Source organism: Stegostoma tigrinum, chromosome 25, assembly GCF_030684315.1.
Source record: "Stegostoma tigrinum isolate sSteTig4 chromosome 25, sSteTig4.hap1, whole genome shotgun sequence".
Classification (NCBI taxonomy): domain Eukaryota; kingdom Metazoa; phylum Chordata; class Chondrichthyes; order Orectolobiformes; family Stegostomatidae; genus Stegostoma; species Stegostoma tigrinum.
In genome coordinates this window covers 21,097,481-21,111,512 of record NC_081378.1, presented here as the reverse complement: position 1 = coordinate 21,111,512, position 14,032 = coordinate 21,097,481, and positions in this window count along the sequence as shown.

Sequence of the window (14,032 nt, the reverse complement as noted above, 5' to 3'; positions counted from 1 at the left end):
GATGGGGTTTTCAAGTGAGCCATCAAAGCTGGAGCTCAGCAATGGTGGTGGTGTTGAAACCAACCAATCACCAGGATAGAATCAATCATTGCAAGGTCAAAGGGTAACAAAAGGCAGATTCACCCCTGACCCTATGACTGGGGCATTGTACTGAGAGGACTGGACAAGTACAACTTGTTATAAAACCTCCCTTGTTAAACGCTGTTCGACATTTCCATTTGTTAACATTCCAGCCGATGGATTCCTGAACAAGTCAGATCACTGAACTGAATCTGGCCCGACATTCCATCTTTTCTTTCATAAATTAATATGACAGCCTTTCACTGAAAGAGACTGAGACAAGGGATAGATTTGGATTTAAGAATAAGACGGAAATTTAATAATGAAAAGAAATGTAAATAAACAAAAGAAAGCCAACGGCCCATTGAATCATTTCAACACATGTGGAAAAGCAAAATCCCATTCACTCCACAAACCCATCACACTGCAGTTACTTAAAGAAACAGACAAATTCCGTCCATATCAAATTGATCACTTCGTCTGAATTCTGGATGAGACTACACTTGGCCCTGAACCCAGACAAGTCTTATTTGATTTGCCAAAATGCTCCCCAACTTTTCTTTCAAAAGTATCTGCTAATTGCTTTCTCTGCTAAGGTAATGCTTGTATTTTCCCTCTCTCCAATTTTAAAACAGCCACATCAAATTTCTATCAACAATATAGGAAACACAGGCTGCTTTAAAATCATAGCTCCAGAAGGACTTGCTTTCCTGCTTCAGAGATTTGAATGGAGACCCACATGCCACCAGTCCCCAAATCAAACACAAGAAAAATGATTTTTATATGCATAAGTCACACACCACTCAACAAACCCTAAACTTGAATTGTCACTTGCTGTGATAATGCCTGATGTCCCCAAATCCATTAATGCTGCAGTTTCCAACAGTGCTTTATAATTTAAATAGTATTTAGCTGCTGTATTCTTCCTGCAAAGTGCATGCCCTCGCATTCCCCACATTATACTCCATGTGCCAATTTTAGGCCCACCCACGTAACCTGTCTATATCCCTCTGTTGACTCGGTTACACTGTCTGTGTTATCTTCACGTGCCTGATTCTTTGTAGGCTACATGGAACATGCCTTGTTCAGAACTACTAGGTCTCTCCCAACAACTCACTCTCCGGTCTATCAATGACATCACTGGTGCTCCTTCCCTCTCTCATTCCCAATTGGAAATATTGATACATTTCTCTACCATTTTCCTCGCTGCTCTCATCTTCACCTGGTCTAACTTGCACACCTCCTTTCCATTCAGCGACGTCTCTGCTTCCATTTCTGGGGAAACACAAGTCACCAATATCCACTGCAAATGCACTGGCACCTGTTAGCCGCACGCTGCAGCTTTACATCCTGCATCCTGCAGGGACTCCATCCCATTTTAACAGTTTTTCCATGGTGGGCATCAGAAATGTCCAACTTTTTCCTCAACCTGGGATTCCCTGTTACTGTGGATGACAGGCCCCTAACCATCATATCCTTTTTTGCCCTGACCCCTTCTCTTCACACCCACAGCAATAACAGAGTCTCCCTTGTCCTCACTTACCAGCAGCCTCCACATACAAAGAACCACAAGCTGCCATTTCTGACTCCTCCAGCGGGATGGCACCACCAGACACTTATTGCTCTGCCCTACCTTGTCAGCATTTCGCAGGTCCATTCCCTCTCAACAGCCTGGTCCATTCCTCCTCCATTCCCATCATTTCAAACACAGCCCCCAAAAGAAACCTTTTCTTACAATTAGCGAAGGTGCAAAACTTGCTTATTTGCAGCAATTTACCTGAACTTCACTCAATCTAATCGACTGTGTTCACTGCCAGCAGCCCACCTTTATCGGGACCTCTCCAGTGATGAGTCAGAAGAATACATCTCCAGGCAGGGTCTTGAGGAATGTCTGTACAGATCAAACTGTAAGTAAAGAGTTCTTTATTTATTTTGATGTTTTGATGTTTTTACTGCAACATCATGACAAGTAAATTGTAAATATACTCATTGCTAACATGCATGAATTTCTGATCTGAGAAATGCATTCACTCCCAGTCTGATTACAGGTGTCGGGAGCCATGAGTACAGTTTCATTTCTCACTGAGCCCTTGCAATGCCACGGTGTACAATTTAATGTGTAACTTCAGGAACCTTCTCACGGTTTCCAATCCTTTCTGTGCTGAGTGGTCAGTCTCCGATTGGTCAGCAGGAATTTGGACATCATTAATTCTCGAGCCTCTTGGATCTGATTTCAAGGGTTGCTTCCTTCCTCGCTGTCTGCTGTATGTATTTACAGTAAGACTTAACATCTCATCACTTCAGACAACAGGGAGAGACAGACAGACAGAGTGATTGGGGTAAGAATAGGAGCAGGAGAGACTCACCTTAACTGTGAAACTTTGACACTGACAATGAATTGTTTTTGTTGTGTTTCAGGTGAGGGGAAAGGAACATCACTGCGGACATGATGCTGCTGCTGGGATTGGTGCTGAGTACATTGATTGTCAGTGAGGTAGCAGGTAGGGTCAACCTAACATAGCGTGTGAGGACATGTTAGTGCTGTGAGCTGAGGGGTTAATGGATCTCCTGTTGTGTGAATTAGAGAAAACTGACAGAGGTGGCACCTGAGGAATCTCCTCAAATGAGCAATGACCTAACCATTAACACATGTCTGATATTCTGTACATTCCCGGTTCACTCTCTGGCCACTCTCCAAATGGGCACAGCTTCCTTCACCATTCCATCTGACTTACTGCCCCTCTCCCTCCTGCCTGCCTGAGCCCAGGGCAGATGGAAGTGCCCAGCCCAGCTGTCTCTCTTAGTCTGATCCCACATTCCTGCTCATTCTCTCTTTCCTCCTATTCTCCTGCTTCTTTCCATCAACTCATTTTCCATTCAGTCCAAACCTACTCTCCTGCTCACTGCTCAAATGCTTTCAGAGCCTCCCACAGACTGACGCCTTTCTATTCTCACTAACAGATATACATTAATGACCAACTCAATCTGATCCTATTCTCACATTTACTCCTCAAAAGTATCCCGCTCAGTTATCTGCTTCTCTGCTCACCTCCTTCTCATTTAATATCCAAATCAATGTAATTCCCCTATTCTGCGCATTTCCCATCTTTATTAATTTTCACCCAGTCTAATCCCAATCTCCCGTTCACTTCCATTGCGCTGCCATTTTGAAGAAGCTTTCTCATTCCGCTTCTGAAGAATTGAAGGTCTCTGTTCCTAGTTTTTAGCTCAGGATTCTTCACTCCACCGCCTGCAGCACAGACAGTGGGAAGAAATGGTGTGTGCTTCTTTTGGGAAGCTCTTTCTGCATCAAGAGCAACCCATGAATATAGGACACACTTTTTCAGCATCTTTGGCCTTCATTCCCGGTTCCTGGTGCATGTCCCGCATCCGGATTCCTGTGATGTTACAGCCAATGCTGGAAGGCTGTGCCAGTTTGGGGAAGTAGCTTATTGTTAATTTCTGTCACTTGTTACCATCACAACGAGCAGCAGAGACTGGTTCAGTGCATTCCTCACTTTGTGCTGGGTACGTGGACTCAGATTTTTTTCACTGATCCTTGGTGAACCTACAAGTCATTGGAATGGTGTCTCATGACATGGAGGGAAGCTTTAGCTTGAGGAATGGGGCAGATTGTTCAATATCTCCTGGGTGTGGGGTGGAAAGATGGTGATAGTCGATCAAGACCCTTGGCGTGCAGAAAAGAGTGGGGTTTACCAACAAGGATCCCATTGCTGGGTATGACAACTTTATTCCTCAAGTTAACATCGGTGCACATTTGGGTAGTACCCTTCACACAATGGGCTTCACACTGCGTGTCCCCCACTGGGCATCAAACAAACAAATCATTGTGGTTTCATTGAGCTTGTTCAATTCCCAATTACCCCAATAACACCCTGCATACATTCACATAAGGTTAGCATGAGCATGCAGTTCGGAATAGGATTGCCAGTTTTTCAAAGAAGTTTTCAAACAGCTGGAAGAAATGGTATGTACCACTTTTGCGGGGTTCTCTTTGACCATGAGGAATACCCAACAGAACATAGAGCCCCCTAACTTCCTTCCCAAGCAGTTCTTTCTCAGAAACTCTCAGCTGTTCCCCTCAGCTACCCCTCCCACAGCTTTCCACCCCTTCCTGACCCAATACACAGCATGTACCGTTATTTCGGGTCCATGGTGCACTGCCCTGGGACTGACTGCAGTACCAGCAGCAACCATTACTGAGCTCATGGCACGGCGGGTCCTGCTTGCCAGTCTGATTGGGTGGTAACTCATGAGGGCAGAAGTTTCTCATGGAGTAAGGGACAGACGTCACACAATTAGTCGAGTTAGCCCCTCGGTCTGCAATGTTTTATGGCTGCAGGGTGCAATACCTTTCCATCTTCAGGTTCATGCTGGGAAAGACTTCTGCAAAGTCCTTCTCACTTCACCATGTTATCCTGTATTTACACATGGAGGCTGCTTGTCCCTAATACAGCCTCATTCATAGTCACGTCCCAGAGTATCAGAACCTCAAACATACCTCTTTGTATCTGTCAGCCAGGGCTCCTAGACTGGCCCAGATTAACAGCCCTAATCAGGGAACTCATATTCTATTTCATCCACCTCGATAACCTCATTACATCTTTCCCTGCCTGACTCCGAGGATATAGGCCAATCCTTTTCCTTGGAGAGCCTCCTGGTGCATTTTCACACTGGCTCTGGTTCCTCTGACTTAGTGCCTGATACGGACGGTGTGTAACGCATGGGAGCTCATCTTATCAGCAGCGTCTCAGCAAAATGCCACTTTCTTCTGCTGGAAATGTGTTGAATGACATCCTCCATGTCCCTCTCTGATTCAGAGCATTCATAATCATTGATGGAAATGATGTACTCAAGGGATCCAGCCGCATTTCTGACTGCTGCAAGGGGCTCGATAGTTCTCGTTCCTGTTCGTGAATTTGTGGCTTTCATATGATCCACATTGATGTTCAGAACTCTTGCAGCTCAAAGAACTTCATATGTCACTGGTCCTGACTGAATGGCAAACATGCTTCTTACCCAGGCTAGGCCACTCCCATCATTCCTGCATCAAGTTTTGTTCCCTATATCAACCTCTCTCTCATGCTTGTCTGGATTAGTGTTCCTCATGCCATTTTACCAATTTCTCTGCCCCTGCCCCACTCTCCTCCAGCTCCAGGACGATTCGACTTTATCTGGTGTGGAGTCTTCTACCCTTTAGCAACTCTGCTGGTACTACAGAGTTGCATGTAGAGTGGTCCTATAATCACTAAAAACCGTGACATCTTCATATCTAGCAAGGCTGCTGACTGTTTCTCCCAGCCTGCTTTTAAAGTTTGGATTAGACTTTCTGATGCTCCCGTGGATGATGGATGGCATCAAGCTGTTCTGACATGTCGACTTTAGGAATTACCCAAATTCGCTGCTGTTAAACGATGGCATTTTATCTGTCACCCATAGCTCCAGGACCCTGTGCAATGGACAAAACATGCAAAATGTTTCTACTGTCAACCCCATGTTTGGCCAATTGACTCCACGTATATTCCACCCTTTTGAATGGGTGTCTACAATGAGGAAAAACATTGAGCCCATGAAAGGACCTGCATAGTCAACAGGCAAATGACTCCAGGATTTGCCAAACATTCCCACGAATGTGGCAGACCTGCTGATGGTAACTTTTGTCCTTGTTGGCACTCTTGGCACTGCCCCACCAATATGGCAATGTCTGCATCCATGCTCACATGCCAGACGTTCCAGGATACAGATGTTTCAGGTGGCATTAAGGGGGATATGAAAGGGTTGGGGGAGTTGCACTACTTGTTAAGCAGTGTACCACAGCTGTACTGCAGGAGGACACCTCAGATGGACGTACATTGAGGCAATATGGGCAGAGCTCAGGAAAAGGAGTTTAGAGTTTGCTACAGGCCTCCCAACAGCCAGCAGGAGATAGAAGAACAGGTATGTAGGCAGATTTTGGAAAGATGTAAAAGAAACAGTGTTGTTGTTGTGGGTGATTTTAACTTCACATATATTGACTGGGACTCACTTAGTCCTTATGGCTCGGAAAGGGCAGAATTTGTAAGGGGAATCCAAGTGGGCTTCTTGAAACAGTATGTAGATAGTACAATTAGGAAAGGGGCTGTACTGGACCTCGTATTGTGGGAATGAGCATGGCTTGGTGGTCGATGTCTCAGTCAGGGAGCAGCTCAGGAACAGTGATCACAATTCAGGAAGCTTTAATGTACTGATGGATAAAGATAGGTGTAGTTTTCAGGTGAAGGTGCTAAACTGGGGGAAGGATAATTACAACAATATTAGGCAGGAGCTAAGAATGTAGATTGGAGGTAGATGTTTGAGGGCAAATCAACATATGGAATGTGGTAGACTTTCAAGTATAATTTGCTGGGAACTAGGACCAGTATGTTCCTTTCACAATGCATGATACTATGGCAAATTTAGGGAACCTTGGATAATGAGAGATATTCAAAAAGAAAAAGGAAGCATTTACTCAGGCTAGGAGGCTAGGAAATCATGACGCAAGGGTGGAAGATCAGGAAAGTTTAAATAAACTTAAGCAAGGAGTCAGGAGGGCTAGAAGGGTCATGAAAAGTCATTGGTCAAAAGGATTAAGGAAAATCCCAAAGCTTTTTATACACACCTAAAAGGCAGAAGGGTAGTCAGACAGAGGCTCGGCCGACTCAAGGACAGGGAAGAGAATTTATGTGTGGAGCTAGAGGAAATGAGAGGAAAGGTATTAAATGAGCACTTCGCGTCAGTATTCACCATAGAGAAGGACTTTATGGATGATGAGTCTGGGGAAGGGTGTGCAGATAGTTTGTGTCATGTTGAGATCCCAAGGGAAGAGTACTGGGGTCTTGAAAAACATTAAGGTGGACAAGTCCCCAGGGTCAGATGGGATATAACCCAGAATACTGAGAAAGGCAAGGGAGGATATTGCTGGGGAATTGAGGGAAATTTTTGTGTCCTCACTGGCTAAAGGGCAGATCCCAGAATATTGGAGAATAGCCAATGTTGTTCCTTTGTTTAAGGAGAGTGGCAAGGATAATCCAGCTAAGTACAGGCTGGTGAGCCTCATGTCAGTGGTAGGGAAATTTTTGGGAGGATTCTTCAAGACAGGATTTACTCCCATCTGGAAATCAGTGGGCCTATTAGCGAGAGGCAACATGGTTTTGGGAGGGGAGGTTGTGTCTCACTGACTTGGTTGAGTTTTTTGAGGAAGTGACGAAGATGATTGATGAGGGTAACGCAATGGATGTTATTGACATGGCCTAAGTAAGGCCTTTGACAAGGGCCCTCACGGCAGGCTGATACTGAAGGTAAAGTTGCACCGGGTCAGAGGTGAGCTCGCAAGATGGATAACAACTGGGTCGGTCATAGAAGACAGAGGGGAGCAGAGAAGGATGTGTTTCTGAATAGAGGACTGTGACGAGTGGCATTCCAAAGGGATCAGTGTTGAGACCTTTGCTATTTCTAATAAAAATATATGATTTGGAGGAAAACATAACTGGTTTCATTAGTAAGTTTGCTGATGACATAAAGGTTAGTCGAATTGCGGATTGCGATGAGGATTGTCAAAGGATTCAGCTGGATATAGATCAGTTGGTGACTTGGGTAGAGATATGCCAGATGGAGTTTAATCTGGAAAAATATGAGGTAATGTATTGTGGAAGGTCTGATCCAGATGGAAAATATACAGTAAGTGGCAGAAAAGTATTGAAAGGAAGGGGGATCTGGGTATACAGGTACACATGTTACTGAACGTGGCAATGCTGTTGGAAAGCGTAGTCAACAAGGCTTACGGCATGCTTGCCTTCATTGGCTGGAGCACTGAATTTAAAAATTGGCTGGTAATGTTGCAGCTTTGTAGAACCTTAGTTAGGCTGCATTTGGAACATTGTGTTCAAGTCTGTTTGTCACATGACTAGAAGAATGTGGTGGCTTTGGGTAGGGTATAGAAAGGATTCACCATTTACCAGGAAGTTGGCTGCTATTGGGGGCATTAGCGATGAGGAGAGGTTGGAGAAATTTGGGGTGCTTTCACTGGAATGACGGAGGTTGAGGGGGGGCGACCTGAGAGAGGTCTACAAGATTATGAAAGGAATGGAGAGAGTGGACACATCAGAAGCTTTTTCCCAGGTCTCAGAGTCAGTTACCACAGGCCATAGGTTTTAGGTGTGAAGGGCAAAATTTAAAGGTGATGTAGAAGGCAAGTTCCGGGAGAAGTAGTGGAAGCCAATAGTATTGTGACTTTTATAGTGCGTCTTGACAAATACATGAATAGGATGGGAATAGAGGGATATGGTCCCCGGAAGGATAGGGGGTTTTAGTGGTCACGGGCAGCATGTTGGTGCAGGCTTGGAGGACCAAAGGGCCCATTCCAGTACTGTAATTTCCTTCATTCTTGTTCTTCGTTCCTTGTTTCAATGAGACCTTCTGGCATTTTCTAAAATCCACTCTATGAGCCTGATATTTTGAACCTGAAATAAATTGTGAAGGTTGCTGTTCTTTTCATTACAACCATTTATAACCAATTCTTTTTCACTGCAGCTGATATCACTGCATTTGATAACAGGGAAGATGAGAGTACGACCGAATGTGATCCAACTGCTGACTTAAGTGACATCTCTAAATATTGTTATGGAGGTTTTTTTTACCATGGTAATTGCTTCATGTTTTTTTCAACACCTAAGAATTGGACAGATGCTGAGGTAAGTCCCTGCCAACTTAATGTACGTTATAGAAACATAGAACCAAAGAAAATATGAACAAGAATATGACATTCGGTCATTCTAACCTGCTCTACCATTCGTCATAATCCTGTCTGATCATCAAACCCAATCACCTGTTCTCACTTTTCCCTAATTTCCTTTGATCTCTTTAGCACCCCCCCTTGTATTATCCAAATCTTTCTTGAAAATAACCAATATTTTAATCTCAATAGCTTTCTCTGGCAAAGAATACCACAGGCTCACCACTGTCTTGATGAAGAATTTCTACGAACTTCAGCTGTAAATTGTTTATCCCATTTCCTTCAACTGGGAATCCTGGTTCTCTACTCCCCCACCCTCTGGAACATCCTTCCTGAATCTGACCTGTCTTGTCCTATTGGAATTTTATCGGCTTCTTTGAGATCCCCACCCTCCTCATAATTCTGTATTCCAATGAATTTCATCCAAACCAATTCAATCTTTCTTCATATGTCAGTCCCATTCACCAGGAATGATTTGGATAAACATTCACTGTCCTTCCTCTAATGTGTCAATATCCTCCCTGGGATGAAGAGACAATCACTGAACACAATATTCCATATGAGGTGTCAATCCACCTTATATAATTGTATTTGTTCCTCATTATTTCTAATGATGAGGAAAAGAAAAAATGGAAGAAGCTTCTCCTTTGAATCCTGTTACTGATTACTCAGATTGAGCATTTGGAATCAAGCCCCACAAGACCCAAACTTCTCAAAAATGTGAATATTTGATGAAACCATCAGATGACCAAATTTTAACCAGATGTCTAATTCAGGTCAAACGAAATGCACACTCGTTTTTTCCATCAACAATGAAAAAAGATGATTGGAATCAAAGTTCTTTAACCGATGAATTGCTATCATATTAGGATATAACTTAAGTCTACCCTTTTTACAAAATTGTCATATTCATGCACACTGCCACAAAAAGAGAAAAGTCACAAGTGTGACAGCTAGATGACAAACAAAATATCTGAAGTACAGTTTCAGCACCAGTTGTGATTGTAGACGTCAATGAGACTTTCCTTCAACCTGTCCTGTTTCGGTGTTAATGACACAAGGTGAGGGATACACAGGCTCTCAAACTTTCACTCACTGCCTGAGGATTTGTCCAGTCAGTGCCTCTGAAGACGGGTTTTCTCCTTTACCCTTAAACTTCTGAGTCGGGGTGAAGGGAAAGCAAAAGTGACAGGCAGCATGGAGTTAATTGGAAAGATAAGCAGCAGGATAGCAAGTGTGCAGATTAAGTTCGAGACAGATTAGGAATTCAGCAAAAAGGAAGGATAACTTAGGACATCTTATGATTTCCATTATCTCTGATAATGACAAGAAAGTTAGCCTTACGGCCATTTACCTAAATGCTCGTAGTATTTACAACAAAGTAGATGAATTAACAGCGCAAATCATCCTAAATGATTATGATGTCGTCGGCATCACAGAGGCATTCTTGCAGGGGATTCAGGACTGGCAGATAAACATCCAAGGATTTACTACTTATTGAAAAGACAGTGAGGTGGGCAGAGGGGACAGGGTTGCCTTGTTAGCTAAGAATGAAATTAAATCTATAGCACTGAATGACATAGGGTCAGAGGATGTGGAGTCTGTGTGGGTGAAGGTGAGGAGCCACAAAAGCAAAAATACCACAATGGGAGTTATGTACAGACCTCCTGAATATGGTCAGGACCAGGGGCGCAAGTTGCACCAGGAAATAGATAGGGCATGTCAGAAAGGCAAGGTCACAGTGATCATGGGGGACTTCAATATGCAGGTGGACTGGGTGAGTAATGTTGCCGGTGGATCCAAAGAAAGGGAATTCATGGAATGCTTACAGAACGGCTTTTTGGAACAGCTTGTGATGGAGCCCACAAGGGAGCAGGCTATTCTGGACTTAGTGCTATGTAATGAGCCAGACTTTATAAAAGATCTTAAAGTTAGGGAACACTTAGGAGGCAGCGATCATGATAAGGTAGAGTTCAGTCTGCAGTTTGAAAGAGAGAAGGTAAAATCGGATGTAATGGTGTTACAGTTAAATACAGGCAATTACAGGGGCATGAGAGAGGAATTGACAAAAACTGACTGGAAGCAGAGCCTAGCGGGGAAGACAGTAGAGCAACAAAGGCAGGAGTTTCTGGGTGTAATTGAGGACACAGTACATAGGTTCATCCCAAAGAAAAGGAAGATTATCAGGGGGGTGGGATTAGACAGCCATGGCTGTCAAAGGAAGTCAGGAAATGTATCAAAGAAAAAGAGACAGCCTATAAAGTGGCCAAGAGCACTGGGAAATCAGAAGATTGAGAAGGCTACAAAAACAAACAGAGGATAACAAAGAGAGAAATAAGGAAGGAGAGGATCAAATATGAAGGTAGGCTAGCTAGCAATATTAGAAATGATAGTAAAAGCTTCTCTCAATACATAAGAAACAAATGAGAGGCAAAAGTAGACATTGGGCCGCTCCAAATTGATGCTGGAAGGCTAGTGATGAGACATAAGGAAATAGCTGAAAAACTTAATAAGTACTTTGCGTCAGTCTTCACAGTGAAAGACATGAGTAATATCCCAACAATTAAGGAGAGTCAGGAGACAGAGTTGAGTATGGTAGGCATTATAAAAGAGAAAGTGCTAGAAAAGCTAAATGGTCTAAAAATTGATAAATCTCCTGGCCCCGATGGGCTACATCCTCGAGTTCTGAAGGAGGTGGCTGAGGAAATAGCAGAGGCATTCGTTGTGATCTTTCAAAAGTCACTGGAGTCAGGGAAAGTCACAGATGATTGGAAAATTTCTGATGTAACCCCCTTGTTTAAGAAAGGATCAAGGCAAAAGATGGAAAGTTATAGGCCAATTAGCCGAACCTCAGTTGTTGGTAAAATTCTAGAATCCATTGTTAAGGGTGAGCAGGCGGGGAGACTAGAACCCACGGGCACAGCCTTAGAAATAGAGGGGTTAAATTTAGAATGGAAATGAGGAGACATTTCTTCAGCCACAGAGTGGTTGGCTTGTGGAATTCATTGCCACGGAGTGCAGTGGAGGCCGGGACGTTAGATGCCTTCAAGGCAGAGATCAATAAATTCTTGATCTCACAAGGAATTGAGGGCTACGGAGAGAGTGCAGGGAAGTGGAGTTGAAATGCCCATCAGCCATGATTTAAATGGCGGAGTGGACTCAATGGGCCAAATGGCCTTACTTCCACTGCTATGTCTTATGGTCTTATGGTTTTCCTTAGATTTTCACTGTTGATGACTGCCTGTTCCCAGTCCACTCCATCTAATTTCACCTTCAGTCATTCATAAATTGCTTTTTAGTTTAAGACAGCGTTTTCCAACGCAAGTGTTTCATTCTCAAACTGTGTGCTAAATTCCACCATGTTACAGTCACTGTTTTCCATGCGATGTTTTACTCTGAATTCAGTTCTTCAACCTGCCTCATGAGACATCACCAGATCCACGGAAGCCTTATCCTTGATTGTATCTGCATCTTATTACTCTTGGGAACTGTCCCAAATCTGTTCTATGAATTCCTCTTCTTGTCACCTCAAGCAATTTGACTTTCCTAATATAAATGAAGATGAAAATCATACAACATTAGCACACTGCGTTTTTTACATATCCTCATTATCTTTTGATCTGTTTTCTGTTCTACAGTACAGCTTTTGTTCAGGAGTATTTGGATTCTTTCCACTGATGCTGTCTTAACTTTGATATTTGTCAACTCCACCCAAATGGTTTCTACTTCTGATCTGAGAAATTGTATTTCTATTGCTATTATTCCTCCTGCATTATCAAAGCGAACCCATCTTCCTTTCCCTCCTTCACATTCTTTTGAAAACTCACATCCCCCTTAATGCTTAATTGCTCACTTTGATGTCTTTGTAAATATGTCTTTGTAATGATCATTGCGAATAAGCTCTATTTGTGCAGTTCGTTTATTTATTTTGTTCTTCATACAGCATGCATTTAGATAAGTATTAACATACAGAGGAATCTTGTATTACATTCGTGTCTCCACACAATGGAAAGCATGTCGAGGCTTTGGAGAAGTTCAAAATGAGGTTTACTAGGAGGTTACCTAGACTGGAGGATCCCAGCTGCAAAGAGAGGTTGGACAAAATTGGTTTGCATTTGTGAGAATGTTGGAAGTTGAGGGTTCAGCTGATGGCAGTGTATAAAATTATGACAGGCATGGATAAGATAGTTCATTCAAGGCTTTTTCCGAGGGTGGTATTGTCCAGCATGAGATGGCTTAGGGCTAATCTTAAAGCAGAAAATGTGAAAGCAGATGTGTGAGGGAAGTGTTTTACACAGAGGGTGGTAGGTGACTGAAACACTCTGCCAGTGGAGGTGGGCAAAGCAGAGATGATAGCTATGTTTAAGAGGTACTTAGTCACATGAACAGGAAGGGAAGAGAGACAAAAGGGCCATGTGCAGGCAGGCAGGTTTAGTTTAGTATGGCATCATAGTTGGCACAGGCATGGTGGGCCAAAGGGACTGTTCCTGTCCGGCTGTATGTTCAATGCTGAGCTCAGTAACACTGTGATGGGGCAGTGAGAGGCATTCAAGTATGAAGCTGTAAGAGGACTGGGCAAATACACTTGTGCAAAAAGAAAGCACATAAGATCTCAGAGTAGGAAGAGGCAATTCACTCTTCAATTTGCATTCCACTCTTCAGTTAGTTTGGGGTTACTCTGTATTGGACACCATGTCCATTTCAGAGGGGGCTGTACTTTTTATGGCTCTCATTCTAAAGTAACTGTTTCATTGTTTGGAACTTCAGAACTGAATATTGTTAAAGTCAGAAAGTGATAAACAACAATTGCCTGTTTATTTTAATTTCAAGATATACTGCCAGAACATTGAACCAGGCGGCCATCTTGCGTCCGTGCACTCGGAGAAACAGAACAATCTCATTGGACAGTTGATACGTAAATCAAGTAATTCAGATTCTGCAGCTTGGATTGGCCTGCATAACATGCACAAGGTAAAACTGCGAGTTATTGCAATGGAATTGCTGTTTTGTCTCAGAAGTAAGGAGACCTTATGGCCAAAAAGTGCTCATTCTCTGATCTAAATCTACACCTGAGGTTTGATTCTCCCATAAATCAACAAACTCCCCCCGTTCAAGAGCACAACTGGGTTTGAAAGTTCCTGTGGACTTGTGATTTTCAGAAGAATATTCTTTCCTTTAAAACCAGGGAACTGTCGCAACTGT